At 39.9% G+C, this 15266-nt stretch overlaps 1 protein-coding gene across 1 annotated transcript in view; it reads right to left on the bottom strand.

The window, feature by feature from the left end:
* LOC139445190 (uncharacterized) overlaps positions 1-4600 on the bottom strand; it is a 34835-nt gene extending 30235 nt beyond the window's left edge. Inside the window, exon 1 of the mRNA XM_071226318.1 lies at positions 4513-4600. The gene's annotated coding sequence lies outside the window, so the exon portion shown is untranslated. The remainder of the gene's footprint in view (positions 1-4512) is intronic.
* Positions 4601-15266: the final 10666 nt, after the last annotated feature.

The raw sequence follows: 15266 nt of genomic DNA, 5'->3' as shown, positions 1-15266 counted from the left end.
CTCCACTCACAAAATATGATCCCAACATTTACACATGGCCTTCAAGTGTGATCATTTTCCTAAAAAATGTATTCCAGAAAAAGGAATGAAAGTGCACAGTGCTTATTTCTCAAGGCAAAATAATCTTGTTCTTCATGCAGGTATTTGTCCGATCTGCCGAACAAATACATGACAAAATGGGATTTCTTCGTTTAAAATAAGTATCAGACTCGCAGATGCCAAGGTTAATGTCACAACCAAATGAAAAACGAAACGTCATGATCTCATATGAAGTGCATAGCAGTGTGCTGTTATGCAGCTGTTTCTATACGTTTTACTTCGAAGGATCGTAGTAGATGGTTGACTTAGGTTGGTCTGTCCTTGTTAGGATTCCAGGGCAGATTTGCTCCATCTTAGGAATGTTACAACGCCTGCTGACAGTGTTCTTGGGATGGCGAACAACTGGTCTTGGTCAGCTGAACTACCCGCAAGGATGTGACCATAGCATTTCACGAGGTACGTATATAAGTCTACGTATGACATTACACTGGTTGGTGGTCTAATGTTAATTGGCATCAATTGTCGTTGAAGAATTGTTGGACTGATCCCCTACCGGACCTGATCAACTGAACACTACTGATACTAATTTGATTGTATCATTTCACGAGGTAATGTAAGCCTATTGAATTGTAAGAGACTCCTGATGATCTAACCGTTGAGTTTGGGGTGGTGTGCTAGCCTTTTAGCTTTTAGTACACTTAAAACACTTCCAAAACATGTATTTGTCAATATCGAGCAGGGATGCCAGTGATTATTGAACAAAATGTATTTCTACAAATTAATTTAAAGTTTATTAACATGAACTGTCGATAGTACTTTCATCCAAGTAGTCGTAAAACCTGTAAATACAAGTTTCTCAGGAAATTTGCCCTCTTGTAAAACCTTGAATTGACTGTGATGCTGAGAACATATTAGAGAATGTTAGCATTCAAATACCTTGTATAGTTAAGTAAGGAATGACAGCCAGTGTGAGACCCAGTAAGACTTCACAGACCTCTCACAGACACCATCAACTCTACTGCCCTATGGACTCATTGATATGAGTGTCTCATCTTGAGGTCAACTCAAGTTCAGTTGAGGTTACTGAGTTACTGGGTATTTAAGGATAAAACAACAAGTCTACGAACCAACACAGAGGCTCATCAGTAATGTAAGTCAAGTGCATTCCTCGTTTGCTTCTCGGACGCTGCTCAGACACTAATAAAGATGTAGGATGGGCATATGTTCTTTAAGCCGCAGAGTCGATGGCAATAGCCAGCTCGGGATTAAAATGCTTACCTCCAGCCACCTTCTCACAGGGACCAGGAAAAAGTCAGGACAATTGAGGACTTTGCTGAACGGATGGACATTACATCTTTTGCAGCCACAATCAGATTTGTTTGTGTACCTACACTTCTTCAAAGGCATTACTGGTTCAAGTACTTGTCCCAACAAGACCATTGTTCTTATGTCCATTGGCGTACTGACAAACGCTCTATTAAGACATTCATACATTTTGTTTAAGGTTTGTACATCTCCTGACTTTCTATCATGAAGTGTTCCTTTGATCTAAAGGAATTAGCTTGGAGGATGGGGATGTGTGTTAATGTGTCAACTACATGTACATGACGTCCATCTACTAATGAAAGAGAGCCGTTTGTATGGGTCGAGATAGTTCCGTACAGGGCACACCTTTTATACAACAGGATTGGTCAGTACGTGTCTCATATGAAGAGTGTGTGTAGTGACTGTTCCTTCACTACATCACATTAAGAGTGTGGTTTGATATATTGTTTTCTGTGTAATTACAAGTCGATCTGGACTGACGGATTGTCTTGTATGTCTGGATTGCAATCACCTTAGTGTGATTGTTTTTGTAAGCAAACTAAATACCAGCATGCTTTGTTGTATCGTGGTGTGCATTAATAATACCACAGAAACACAGTTAGTATTTATAAGCATTTGTTTGGAAACAAATGTAAAAAATAAATTAGAAATCGATATTTCATTCGAGTGAAATAAAACTTCATGTCCGAACTCCGGCATCAATAACCCTATGGTTTTTAGAGTGAGGTCGTGAACACCTGTAAGGGACAAAGGAATAATGGAACAATTGTCTCGTGACCCGAAAAAGTATACATGTTTACTCCTGGCTGTGCCACTCGTGAAAATATGAACTTTGTCAGTTCATTCGATGAGATAAACATGACAAGAAAACACACATAGCTTCTATATATCTTGATGAGAGCAAAGTATTATATGAAGACCTATCCAAGGGTCATTTTCTCCAAGATGCTGGGGATGACTGCAGTGATAGAATGGGTAATGGTCTGTGAATACGCTAGTTTGGGGTAATGGTCTGTGACTACGCTAGTTTGGGGTAATGGTCTGTGACTACGCTACTTTGGGGTAATGGTCTGTGAATATGCTAGTTTGGGGTAATGGTCTGTGAATACGCTAGTTTGGGGTAATGATCTGTGAATATGCTAGTTTGGGGTAATGGTAAGTGAATACGCTAGTTTGGTATTATGGTATATGAATACGCTAGTTTGGGGGTAATGGTCTGTGAATACGCTAGTTTAGGGGTAATGGTCTGTGAATACGCTAGTTTAGGGGTAATGGTCTGTGAATAAGCTAGTTTGGGGTAATGGTCTGTGAATACGCTAGTTTGGTATTATGGTATATGAATACGCTAGTTTGGGGTAATGGTCTGTGAATACGCTAGTTTGAGGTTCCAAACTCACACAGACACAATTATTTTGTTTCTAGTCTTTTACTGCTATGATCGTGTTTCAACCAACACAAAAAAGCCACATTGGTGTCAGCCACACCAATATGATGTCCTAGTTCTGGTACGATCGTGAAAAACAGTAAGAAAATATATAATGAATTTATCAATTGTCTTTTCTTTTTAAATGACATGGTTATCTCCAATCTCATTACAGTAAACTACGGTTATAACGAACTCAAAGGGACTACTAATTTTAGTTTGTTATAACCACAATTCGTTATAAGCATATATACAGCATAACTACAGCATATAGTCGGGACTAAAAAGTTAGTTCGTTATATCCGTTAGTTCGTTATAAGCGTCTTCGTGCGTGTGTGGGTGTGGTTGTTGTTGTTTGTAATAGTCCTAACTTATGCAAGTTTTATAGCGCTAGCCCACTGAGATACAATGCCACAGTTTAACATGAATACCCCACTCAGACACCGTATACTGATTTCGAGCCGACCAGTCCTTGTTTTAGTCCCTTAATGGGGACCGCTAGGCAGGGTAACAACAATGACTGTCTTTTAACGTCTTTTGGTATGACACGACCAGAAGATCGAACCACGACCTTCTGCTCTTCGGGTGAAGGCTCTATCCACTACACCACGGAAAAATAACAAACCGCCAGCGACGATAAACTGCTATTTTATCTAAACATGTCACTAAATGAAATTATTTTTTTATATTTCGAGCCGACCAGTCCTTGTTTTAGCCCGTAGGCAGGGTAACAACAAGTCCCATCTTTTATCGTCGTTTGGTATGAGGGGGCACGGGTGGCCCAGTCGTCTAAGGCGCCGCGATTCGCTGTGCAGAGTCGCGTCCCTTGGGCACGCCTGAAACCTAGGATTGTGGGTTCGAATCCCGGTTCGCCCCGATTATGTTTCTAGGTTTGTCAGCACCATACCCGTGCTCGTGGGTTTCACCGAAGTGGTAAACGTCTTAGACCTGCATCACTTCGGACTTTCCTCCCACATTAAGCTGACACGCCGTGATATAACTGGAATAATGTTAAAAGCGGTGTTAAACCCAACTCACTCACTCACTCACTCACTCGTTTGGTATGACGCGGCCAGGGTATCAAACGACAAATGTCCGCTCTCTGGGAAGACGCCCAACCCACTGAACCACCTGAGGCGGACCTTGTCAGTGAGTGAGTTATATGCGTCGCATCAGCATTATTCGAGTGATATGTAGACAATGATATAATACTTTAAAGAGTCACCTGAATACGATACCCTTTCCATAACCACACGAAATCTCTACTAAAGCAGGTTCCATTATACAATTCCGACTTTATCATGTACACGTGCTTATGAATTACTGTCAAATATTTCTTTCAAATTTCATTTAGTTGCTGGTTGATTAAGGTGTATTTGCACAAGTATTTCACAAGGGACCATTCACCAGCTATTCTATTTTGTTAAAGTTTAATCAAATAGAGCATATATTTCTTCTGCTTTCTGTGAAACATTCTCTTAAATACATTATGTCATTACTCAAATATAACATTATGAATTACTCTACCTCTTAAAATGAAAAAGTACATTTTGTCATAACTCAAATATAACATGAAGTATTATGAATTACCTCCTCAAATGAAAAGTACATTTGCACAATAAAACACGACAAAACGCAATCTAAAAACGACCATGGAAATATTTTAAGGTTCACTGCTCAGTCTCAAAAAACGTCATGTGCGATATTTCTATGATATTCCCTACCTCGCTCTTCTCGCCCAGACCATAACCTTATGGCCACGCACGATGTAAGGCTCTCCCCGGGTACAGCGCGTCCTGCCTGACAAACTGCCTTACGACATCTCAAACACACTTAGAGCAGCCGGGATAAGGCAATAGAATACTCAGCAAACGTTCAAAGACTTAAAGACTGCGCAGCATTTCCTAAAGTAAATGTTTGGATATTGTGCAAAAACCTCCGCTGTACGTTACAGCACGATACAGACCTACAACCTCATGGTGCGCGGCTCTAAGAATGCGGAGTCGGTGACTCGTTATTACATTGACAATGTGTATTGATTAAATCATGCTTGTACCTTGCACACTGTGTACACTCCGGCTCGGGGTGAACTGGACTTTCAGGAATGTTCCTAGTTGACCGTGAACCATAAACAGATGACCGATCCTAGTCATTGGTCATTTTAACGATCAGGAGGGCACTCAGTTAAAGCTTTGGGTTTATATGCTCTGGCTTTGACCATGGACAACCGTTATGTAGATGGACAACCGTTATGACCAGATGAGATAAAAAAAATGTTTGATTAATGTGTCCACGACATATGTTACTCTGGAATTAAAACAATTATCACAGAAATATAACACACCGTCCGGCCAATAAGGCCTATAAGACCAATTCTTATCATAACAATACAGTCACAGCACTCAACGTGTGAAAATATACTGATGGAAGCGAATAAGGGAAAACATAGGGAAATATACTTTACCGTCACTACATTTGAAACATACAAATCCACAAATGTCAGAATCAGGATTTGAGATGTGTTTGTGTGCGTTGTTTCAAATGCGTATTTGGTAGGCAAGGCTGGGAACCCATGATAGCATATCATTTTACTGTGTCTGAAACTAAGTAATCCCTTATCCATCTCCATCAGTATATATGGGGGCACGGGTGGCCCAGTCGTCTAAGGCGCCGCGATTCGCTGTGCAGAGTCGCGTCCCTTGGGCACGCCAGAAACCTAGGATTGTGGGTTCGAATCCTGGTTCGCCCCGATTATGTTTTTAGGTTTGTCAGCACCATACCCGTGCTCGTGGGTTTCACCGAAGTGGTAAACGTCTTAGACCTGCATCACTTCGGGCTTTCCTACCACATTAAGCTGACACGCCGTGATATAACTGGAATAATGTTAAAAGTGGCGTTAAACCCAACTCACTCACTCACTCCATCAGTATATATCAATATAATATCATGTTAAAACTAGTGGTTAAATATTAGCATATATAGACAAATCACATGTCACCTGAGAGAATGTATTGTCTACTGACTAATAAGAGGGGTGGCATTTTCTTCACTTAAACATATGTTTAAACAAGGACTAACGATAACATCCGTGGATATGCTAATTTTAAAAAAAAAATTTATTAGTGATCACTTTTTATATATATAAATTATGTAAACATTTCAGTGCAAGATCAAGCCTGGTGTAAACTTTACACAGAATCATCGCCCATCGCTATTTGTATTTATGTCTGAGAGATTTTTAAATGCCTATGCGTTTAAAGAAACTTGGTACGTTAAAATAATGAGGAATTTGTAAAGTTTCATATTTCCATTTTTGGATGAATATAATTTAAAAGTTGTTCTATTTATCTCAGTATCAGAAAAACGTAGTAACATACATGGCGCATAGCGTTTGTAGTGATGCTAGTAAGAAGTATCCCTGGCTATTATGAAGCCGAAATGACAAATAATAAAGACTTTAACGCGAGTCATGTCAAAAAACCCTTTCCATATTCATAAAAAATCCGACCCGTGAAGATCCGGGGTAGAATAGGTCTTCAGCAACCCATGCTTGCCGTAAAAGGCGATTATGCTTGTCGTAAGAGGCGACTAACGGGATCGGGTGGTCAGGCTTGCTGACTTGGTTGATGCATGTCATCGATCCCAATTACGTGGATCGGTGCTCATGATGTAAATCACTGGATTGTCTGGTCCAGACTCGATTATTTACAAACCGCCGTCATACAGCTAGAATATTGCTGAGTGCGGCGTTAAACAACAAACCAAGCAACCAAATCATAAGAAATCTCTACTAAAAGCAGAGTAAATTATACGATTCCGACTATGTCATGAGCATGTGGTTATGAATCACTATCAAATTGTGATGCAACCAGATGTTCGCGAAACGATGAGCGTATCCTTCCCTGCTCACAAACACATGCAAAGGCAAGTCAAGTGTTCACTTAAAAAACACGGGAACATATAGTACAAGTCTAAAAATAAAAGCCCGTGACAACTAACTTACAACAAGCAGGGCCCGTGAAGATCCGGGGTAGAATAGGTCTTCAGCAACCCATGCTTGCCGTAAAAGGCGACTATGCTTGTCGTAAGAGGCGACTAACGGGATCGGGTGGTCAGGCTCGCTGACTTGGTTGATGCATGTCATCGATCCCAATTGCATGGATCGATGCTCATGTTATCAATCACTGGATTGTCTGGTCCAGACTCGATTATTTACAGACCGCCGTCATATAGCTGGAATATTGCTGAGTGCGGCGTTAAACAACAAAAAAAACAAAACAAAAAATACAACAAGCAGACTGTCACATGTTGGCACCATTGTGTTGTTGGAAGAACAAGGTTTGGCATAGCACCTGGTAACTGTTTGTTCGTCAGTGAATTGAAATGTTACCTTAAGCATACTGAAAAACCAGCTGCTACTCAAAGGCTTTTACAAAAAACAAAAGTGTACCTGTTCTTGAAGGTAAGCTTAGCAATCCCAGCATGTATACTCTTAAGATGACGGTTTGACTAAGTCCGTTTCCTTATCAGATAAATAAAGAGGTTCAAACACACAACAGTTGAAAGAACAAGGACATACTATTTTGGGTGAATACAGAATTGTTTTTCACGAGGAGCGGATTTTCTTTTGTTCGTATCTAATTTGAATTTAAAACAAAATCAACCTGACACATTCTTGCATGGTTTATTTAAACCAAGGCTTGTCAAAGCACCTGACAAATGTATGTTCGTACGTGTACCTAAATGGAACGTATGCACTTAAACGAAGAGTTTCTTTGCCGTTTAACCATCACGAATCATGTACCATGTTCTTGACGTCAAACCAAGCAAACAGGAGGTTAAATGCATAAATGTCGTGCTATTCTCTAAAGGTAACAGTTGCACTGAGGTGTATCTACCTACGTTTGTCCAAGGATGTATCTTTTAAAACGAGAAAATGAGGATGATGATATGTTTTAGCTCAAAAGGAGTCCCAAAAAGTGAAAGTAACTATTTTGAAAAGCATAGTTTGGTTCACGTTTCAGAGAGAGTGAACATGGCCAAATTCGCGAAGCTCCGAGACAATGTCATATCATAAATCAATACTGCGGAAAGTGGCATTATCTGGTGTTAGAATCCCGCTGAAAAATAGAAGCATTGGCAGAGGATGACATTTCGGATATCCATGTTAATACGGCGGATCCAGACCACATAACTATAGTGTTGAGTGAGATGGTGTGACACAGACAGAGATATTGTCAAGAAGATCACAGTGCCGTGTCCTTGCTAAACCTTCAGCTTTTAATGGGATCTTACATTACAATTTGTCCCACACGTTTTCTCTGCAGGACATGTCTGGAAAGGATTTGACGTGTACCATATGTTCCCGTGTTGTGTTCAGGTGCACAACAGACTTGCCCTTACACGTGTTTGTGTCGGATGGGGCAGGGTACGCTCACCCTTTCGCTTGTTTGTTTGTTGTTTAACGCCGCACTCAGCAATATTACAACTATACGACGGCGGTTTGTAAATAATCTAGTATGGACCAGACAATCAAGTGATTGACATCATGAGCTTCGATCCACGCAATTCGGATACGATGACATGCATCTACCGAGTCAGCGAGGCTGACCACACGATCCCGTTAGTCGCTTCTTACGACAAGCAATGGTTGTGGAGACCTATTCTACCCCAATCTTCACGGGTGCTCACCTGTTTGATAGTGATTTAAAAACATATGCTTGTGATATAGTCGTACAATGGACTCTGCTTTTAACAGTGATTTCTTATTATTATGGAAAGGGGTTTTACCTAAATCTAGATGTGATTCAAGAATTATCTCCGCTATTGGCGGAGACTTCTTATGATTATGTTTCCATCATATTATAATTTAAATGAGGACAAATTTCTATCATGGTTTTCAATGTGCACACAAGTGTGGCTTACCGTGGCTTAACATGGCTTTGGACGCTTATGCTAACGAAATCTAACATTTGGTTTCATATTACCTGCTTAGAGTGTGAGTGCATATTTAGATGAACACCAACATTCAATGAGAATGGTTGAGTTTTGAAAAAAAGGATTGAAGTTTTGTCTAAAGTGTAAATTTCATGATGAAACAAAGTCGTAGAGGTTTTCTTCTTTGGTAAAACTCAATACTTTCATGTGCATATTGACACTGTGCGAGATTTTCCCCCCACAAAAGTTATTAAAGTTTTTATTTCGTCTTGTTCTGCGCTTAGCGCATGGAAAACAGCGATTGTTATTTAATTGGATTTAAATTAAATTGTTAGGATTTTTAAAATGCCTATTAAGAAAAAAACTCTTAACACAGATCACCGGACATCCTGAATACATAGTTCGAAAATTAAAATTTGAGTTTACTTTGGCAAACATTTTCTGATGTCAAGCTAAGCTGCTGATCCGAAAGAGAGGCGAAACAAATAAATTGACTTTTTCTTTAGTAATTCCTATTTGATTAACAATGTTTACACGGTCTTACAAACACTAAACAATGATGCTCAAAGAGCGCACTAAAAGGAATAGATGTTCATTAGATAAATATAAAAATGCAACGCCTGAGAATAATCAGTATGGAATATCTGCCGAAACAGAATCCAAAGGCAAAATATCTGTGAAGAATTATGCGAATGGATCACTGTAAATTATTGATAACACCAGGTGTTCCCATATTACAATGTGCACAAAGAAGTAAGTCTTGAGACACCTTGTTGTCTGAATGCACACAACAGAACTTCTGCCATGTGACGGAAGCCAGTAAACTACCGAGTCTTGACCAGACAACCAAGTGATGGACGAGACAATCCAGTGACACAGTAGCGCATTTGCTGATTTTATTCAAATTTGAAAACGATACGTTAACTTAGAATTTCGTCTTCTGTGTACAAGTGCAAAAATGTACGAAATCTGATAATTGATCATTAGTTATGGTATAAACTGTAATAAAAAATAAGCACAAGGACATTCGGTATGGAACTCAACAGTTGTACTAAAACAGATGGTCACTTCATTGTTCAAATACTAACTTCTTTATGTAAAGCGTCCTAAAACTATGGCAAAAACACTCGATAAAATCGTTAGTTAAGAAACTTGGAATCTGCAACAAACTACTCGATTGTCCCACGTGTGCAGACAGGAATGTTGTGGTTCGCCTTTCATAAAAAACGTTAGTTCACTAAGTCCGGCCAGGACTGAGCAAGTGCAATTTACCGGAGAGCATTTTTGTTTATACACGTTTCAGATGACGAATGGTGGTGACAAGATGTCCAGCGACCTTGACCTCTGACGGACACGATGTGCGATGATTCGTATTAACAGTTCATACCTGTTTATAGCGTATGATACTTTTTAAAATAAGATTAATCAACAAGATGTTCACGTTATTTGTTTAAAGCATTGTAATATTACACTTAACATTAACTGTAACCTGTTTCAGACCAATTTATTTAAAGCAATGTAATGTTACACTTAACATATAATTGTAACCTGTTTCAGATGTGCAAATCAGTTGGAGTCAGTGTTGAATAAATGAATTAATTGATATAGATTGGGAAGGAAATATATGTACTAGTTTCTATCGTGTTTAATATACTTACTTGTCTCAGGTATGCTATATCTTTTACAGTTTTAAAGACGCTGGATTTTCAATAAATGATATAAAACAGACAGATTTGTTATAATTTTAGCTATGTCTGGCGTAAATATGTATGCAAAACGCCTGAACAAATTCAATATAGTTATATGACATGGTTCTTCGATTGTTATAGACGTAATGGATAGTTAACAGGGGTGAAATATTGTGAAGTCGAATATTATCTTTTGTGACTGTTAAGAGATGAAGCATCAGTATTGTTTTCTGTGTTTCGGGAAATCTTAAATCATTAATATGCATTACAGTAAACTACGGTTATAACGAACTCAAAGGGACTACTAATTTTAGTTTGTTGTAACCGTAGTTCGTTATAAGCATATATACTGCATAACTACAGCAAATAGTCGGGACCAAAAAATAAGTTCGTTATAAGCGTGTTCGATATAACCGTAGTTTACTCTATTTGAAAACACTGGATTTGTCACATAGAAATTCACAACGACATGAACCGATCTGTTAACCGAAAGACATTTCATACCAAAGATGAATGTAATATTTTTAGAGCTTATATTAATTAATATTTTTTGATTACATTTCCCATCATATCTTATATATATATTTATATTATACAGCTTATATTTAATGCTAGGTTGACATAAGGGTGTCTTTGGTCATAAAACGCCACCCAGATGGGGATACCCGGATAAAATATATCCACACCAACAAAGTTTAATCCATAGATTATTATGGGTCGGGTGGCCAAGCTTGGTAACGTGGCTGACGGCGTGTCATCGAACCCTGTCCTTGATCGTAGCTTAGCAACAAAATATACAGAGCCTGTTCACCCGTGTACGCTTTAAGTGAGTGAGTGAGTCGGGCCGCTTCGTAAAACAATTTAGTTACAACTGAATCTGACAAAACTGGACTTATGTCTGATCGAAGGTTTAGTCTGGTTTAGACAGAGGTCAAGATTTGTAAGACTTTAGCAGGAGTCCTTTGCTCTAACGATATGACCACACAAGATCAGAGACAATATTTAGTGAAAAAGATGAGTTTAAATGATGTATCATGGCGTGTCAGCCGAATGTGTGAAGTAAACAATTGCTGGATGTTTACCACTTTCGTGAAATCCATGACCTCATGTTTGACATGACCAAGAATCACAATCGTGCAGAATCTTGAATTCGAATTTATCACAGCACAGCACAGCACAGCACAGCACAGCACAGCACAGCACAGCCTACCACAGCTAGGAAACGCATCCGTATCTTATCAGCAGAAACTCCAGACAATCGTTTCACGAGTTTGTTTGCTTGTTCATTAACACCTAACTCCAGCTATATGACGGCGGTTTGTACATAATCAAATTTGGACCTGACGAGCAAATGATTGATATTATGAGCAACGTCCTAGGCCGTTCGGGTAGAATTGTATGCACTCAGCCGAGTCTGACCGCCCGATCTAATTAATCGCCTCGTACGACAAACATAGATGGCCTACTTTAAACCGGAATCCCCGACAGGGGGCGTTTGCCACACAAACACGATGATAAAAAAACTTTTCATGCGTAGTGCCGCATACTATATACACTAAATCAAACACTGGTCGTTTTTTCAGTTTTGAAGGGACAAATGTATACAAAGAGAAAACATTTTGTTATTTAAGCTTTTGCAACGTTTCGAAATGAGCTTCTGTAAGCAGACCCAGGCTGCCAGGAGAGCGGAAGGTTGGGGGTACGATCCCCGGCCGCGGCATACCAAACGACGTTAATAGATGGTACTTGTTGTTACCCTGCCTTGCCCTCGTCAGTAAGGGACTTGTACAAGCAGCCTGAGACACACGTACACACGCACGCACGCGTCGCTGTATAAAAACAATAATCTGTAACGTGACGTTAAACCCCATTTCACCTCACCTCACCTCCTGTGAGCTAGAGTTGGTTTAAGACACATCCATGTCTGTGTCTGCTGATACAGATACTTAATTAAGAAATACAACAGGTTTTGCGCACACATTGCGCCTAGTAAGTATAGAATAACTACCACCAACCTTTAAACCAAGAGCACGTGTAAAAGATGTCTCGGATCTTCTGAAGCGAAACGCGGAATGAAGGAAACACGACAGTGGCTCTGCTATACACTTAACCTATGTTGACTTTGAACCCGGGCCAATTCCACATGACAATTCCAGTTGTAAGAAAAGCCAGTATTCCTCTCACATCCACAGCTTGAGGATAAAAAACGAGTTTCACAGGATTATGGGGATAAGCCACGCTGTAACGTGACTGGGAATGAAGACGGAACTTGTGTTTACATGGCGACCGTACACGCCGGCATTTTGATTTCCTCTAGGCTAAAGCTGCCATTCCGGTCAATTTTTAGGATTGTATTATAAACCAAATTGACGTTAAGGAGATAAGGGTGAATGTGTTCATTGCATTGTGAAAGGTTTAGCGTGCAATTATTAATTATGAACTTCAACGTCTCGCTGAAACAGACGTAATAGATACAGAAAAAAACGTTCTTCAAATAAACATCTTTGTTCAGTGTCGTCTGTTGAAATGCACTTCTAGTTATTTGCGTGGGAAGCGTAAGAGATTTTTGTGTGATTTTTTGTGTGTGTAGAACAGAACACTGTGACGTTACATAAATGTGTGCATCAATCAAATTAATAGCGCTCTGTCACTAATCCTAAAAGTAATAGCATAATAAGAGAGAGGATAAATTATTTATGGATGTCAACTTCATGGAACACAAGACCCGTGAAGATTCTGGGGTAGAATAGGTCTTCAGCAACCCACGCTTGCCGTAAAAGGTGACCATGCTTGTCGTAAAGGCGACTAACGGGATCGGGTAGTCAGGCTCGCTGACTTGGTTGATTGTCTGGTCCAGACTCGATTATATTACAGACCGCCGTCATATAGCTGGAATATTGCTGAGTGCGGCGTTAAACAACAAACCAACCAACAAAATCATGGAACACAAGGTTTCGGAGATTTTGCTAACTCCTTCACAAGGTGAGTGTTGAATGAAGGAGAAAGCATATACTCCGAAACCTTGTGTTCCTCATAATAAAGAAGTTGACATCGATGAATTATCTTCTTATGTGTATCACTACTAAATGTCATATAAAGACTTAATAGCATAATGATGTTGTAGTGAGTGAGTTGGTTTTAACACCGCTTTTAACATTATTCCAGTTATATCACGGCGTGTCAGCTTAATGTGGGAGGAAAGCCCGAAGTGATGCAGGTCTAAGACGTTTACCACTTCGGTGAAACCCACGAGCACGGTTATGGTGCTGACAAGCCTAGAAACATAATCAGGTCGAATCGGGATTCGAACCCACAATCCTAGGTTTCTGGCGTGCCCAAGGGACGCAATTCCGCACAGCGAATCGCGGCGCCTTAGACGACTGGACCACCCATGCCCCGACTGTAGGAGGAGAGTTACACAGACTTAGGTGAATTCAAAGAACACGGACAGGTGTTGACAAATCAATGCTCATGATCAGGGATAATCTACGATTCGGACCTACGATAAGCAGATCCTGGCACGTTAAAGGGGCGCTATAGTGCACAACGAATAGCGGTGCTTGGCCAAAAGTGCCACGTCGATAAATATATTTTGGCATGGATACACGGAGACAGATATGACTTGCTGACACAAGAATATGTCAAAACTTCAAATTATGTTATAAGTGTATATATCTAGTGTATGACTATATACTAGTATATGTCGGTACCCACAAAGATCCGAGTTAGAATTGATCGTCAGTTACCCATGCTTATGGTAAGAGGCGACTAACGGGATCGGGTGGTCAGGTTCACTGACTTGGTTGATGCATGTCATCGTATCCCAATTGCGTGGATCGATGCTCATGATGCCAATCACTGGATTGTCAGGACCTTATATTTGATATTTCGTGCTTCCTAAAAGATTTAATTATTTATTACTAGAATTGAACTGGTTTTCAAAGAGTAATATATGTCTTGGTTTGTCAAATTCAGAGCATATTAACAAATAGTGGTATCCGTCATCGATGCCTTTTAGACCATTAAGTGCATATTCTTTCATTATATGGAGTACATTTCAATGGGCATAGGGTAATTACCTCATCCATACGTAAGACGATAAAGCCAATATAATTCTTTCAATAATGATAAATAATCCAGTGGAAACATTTATGTTACATTTCTGTAAACATAGGTGTGTTAACGTAAGCTTGAAGCTCCTTCTGACATGTTTTACTGACAAATGATAGGTTGTCCCAAACGTAGTTTTGTCTTTTAAAGTCTGTTGGTATGAAGGGGCCGAACCCCTGAAGTGAAATGGGGTTTAACGTCGCGTCCAAGATTATTGCACTTATATAGGGACGTGCATGCACGTGTATGTATGTGTGTGGCTGCTTGTACTAGTCCGGACTGATGCCGATTTATAGTGCTAGCTCACTGAGATACCATGCCGCAGTTTAACATGAATACCCCACTCAGACACAGTATACTGACCCCGAGCCGACCAGTCCTTGTTTTAGCCCCTTAATGCCGAGCGTCAGACAGGGTAACAACAAGTACCATCTTTTAACGTCTTTTGGTATGACGCGGTCGGGGATCGAGCCCCGGACCTTCCGCTCCCCGGGCGGACGCTCTACCATTAGACCACGGAGGCGGTCCCGATCTCTTTAGTAAACATGATAAAGTAAAGACGTGACCTGTCTTTCTTGTTCACACTGTAAACGTATTCAATACTTAATCATGTAACTATTTACATCAATAGATGTTACGGTTTTTCCAGTCCCCATTGTTGAGTAGTGAGTGAGTATGGTTTTACGCCGCTTTTAGCAATATCCCAGAAATGGGCTTCACACATTGTACCCATGTCGGGAATC

This window comes from Haliotis cracherodii, unplaced genomic scaffold (genome assembly GCF_022045235.1).
Source record: "Haliotis cracherodii isolate W230 unplaced genomic scaffold, xgHalCrac1.p SCAF_6, whole genome shotgun sequence".
NCBI lineage: Eukaryota > Metazoa > Mollusca > Gastropoda > Lepetellida > Haliotidae > Haliotis > Haliotis cracherodii.
Note: the sequence above shows the minus strand (reverse complement) of the source record. Positions and strands in the feature narration are given on the sequence as shown.